At 51.7% G+C, this 2079-nt stretch overlaps 1 pseudogene; it reads left to right on the top strand.

Annotated features, from left to right (window-relative positions):
• Positions 1-389: 389 nt before the first annotated feature.
• On the top strand, positions 390-931 carry LOC103346597 (immunoglobulin heavy variable 3-66 pseudogene; annotated as a pseudogene).
• Positions 932-2079: the final 1148 nt, after the last annotated feature.

The raw sequence follows: 2079 nt of genomic DNA, 5'->3' as shown, positions 1-2079 counted from the left end.
CAACTTCTTATCCTGCATGTGAGGTTCCACACATGAGACACAAGAGGCACCCGTTGTTCTTGCCCTGGCTGATGTCACTAGGCACAAATACCTGTATCAAAACAAAGTTGTCCTGAAATCATAACTGTACAGAATCATGGAAAGAATCATATGTTCTGTGTCGTTACCTGTGCTACTAAACAACAGAGGACACTGTGCTCTGCCAGGAACCTGTCCTATCTGAAGTGCACAACCCCATGTCTGCTATACAGGGGCAGCACATGCAAATAGGGCCTCCCTCTGCCCATGAAAACCAGCCCAGCCCTCACCCTGCAGCTCTGGCACAGGAGCTCCAGCCCCAGGACTCCCAGGTGTCCACTCAGTGATCGCACTCAACACAGACGCTCACCATGGAGACTGGGCTGCGCTGGCTTCTCCTGGTCGCTGTGCTCAAAGGTAATGATGGGGAATGCGGGTCACTGAGTCTGGGAGAGGACGTGAGTGAGAGACACAGAGAGTGTGAGTGACAGTGTCCTGACCAGGACATCTGTGTTTGCAGGTGTCCAGTGCCAGAAGCAGCTGGTGGAGTCCCGGGGAGGCCTGGACCAGCCTGGGGGAATCCCTGAAACTCTCCTGCAAAGCCTCTGGATTCACCCTCAGTATCAATGCAATGTGCTGGGTCCACCAGGCTCCAGGGAAGGGGCTGGAGTGGATCGCATGTATTGAATTTTACGGTAGCACAAACTACGCGAGCTGGTTGAATGGCCGATTCACCATCTCCAGCAACAACGCCCAGAACATGGTGGATCTTGAAATGAACAGTCTGACAGCAGCGGACATGGCCTCCTATTTCTGTGCCAGAGACACAGTGAGGGACCCTCAGGCTGAGTCCAGACACAAACCTCTCTGCAGGGGCGCGCGGCTCCACCAGGAGGCACACAAGATGCACTGAATATATATTCTGGTCATGGGTAGGTGCAGAGGGACAATAAGCCCTGGTTTCCTGTTAGGGAATTGGGGTTTCCTCTCCTCTAACGCATTTGAAGAAATGGTTCTACTCTTACGATTCTGTCCCTGCCACTTACTTCACTGACGGATAGAAACTTTGAATAGAAGGAAGAAGTCCTACGTGACAATTTCGGGTTCATGACTGACAACTGTCCTCACCGCGATCAGATATCATGGGGATCTGTGAGGACCTCGTGAGTCTTTTCCAGTCTAACTCGTGCTGGTGTCCTCAGGGCACTGCCGACTCTAGGAAAATTTTACTTTTCCCTTTATATCCTGGAGACAGCTGAGCCAGGGTCTCTGGTCTGTTAAACCTCAACTATTTCCCTCTCTTCCTGTCAAAGTAGCCTGTGTGCGGAACTGAACTGACATTTTATTTTAAACTGTGGGTGATCCACACTCACTTTCCACAGAATGTGGCCACCTTTAATCCTGGAACAGTCTGTGGTCCCTGTGTGAACGTCACAGTACTCAGGGATGTACTTGCAGCTCAGCTGTGTCTCAGACTGAGCTTCTGCAAGCACCTGGGAAGCCTACAGGGACTTCCTCATCCTCTAGGTCCTGGGACCCTCCATTAGGGCTCCCTGCATGAACTCAGAGGGGAAATGCACTGGACATCAGCAGTCAATGTCATAACTGAATGGAAAGTGTTGGGTGTGCACTTCTAGTTGATCTGATTCTGTTGAGTGTTGTGGGACTCCCTGCACCTGCTGTGGTTCAGGGAGAGCAGAAAGTGGGACACACAGTGACTGTGCACTCTGGGGCTGGAGTCCACATCACGGGGAGCTGTGTCTGTGGCTCCAGCATGATGACCAGTGTCCTGAGGCTGAATCACAGCTTCAGGAAGAGCAAGTCTCGGAGACCATGTGTCCAGAGTCCCTGCTCTTCACTCCATGTCTATGCTGACTGGGGTCATCAATCCATTTGGAGACTTCCATCAGTATTAGAGAGGGAGACACCCAGGCTGCATATCAGAGTGATGGACACAGCCCATTTGCACACTTTCCCAGACTAGTAACTGACAGTGCACCCTGGAAGTCAGTAGATGATGGATGTGTTATGAGGCCCCATCACCAAGGTGGGAACACTGAT

The sequence above is a fragment of the Oryctolagus cuniculus genome, chromosome 20 (genome assembly GCF_051225735.1).
Source record: "Oryctolagus cuniculus isolate XC-2025 breed Fujian yellow rabbit chromosome 20, ASM5122573v1, whole genome shotgun sequence".
In the NCBI taxonomy this organism is placed as follows: domain Eukaryota; kingdom Metazoa; phylum Chordata; class Mammalia; order Lagomorpha; family Leporidae; genus Oryctolagus; species Oryctolagus cuniculus.
The sequence above is the reverse complement of the archived record's forward strand: the minus strand, read 5'-3'. Positions and strand labels throughout refer to the sequence as shown.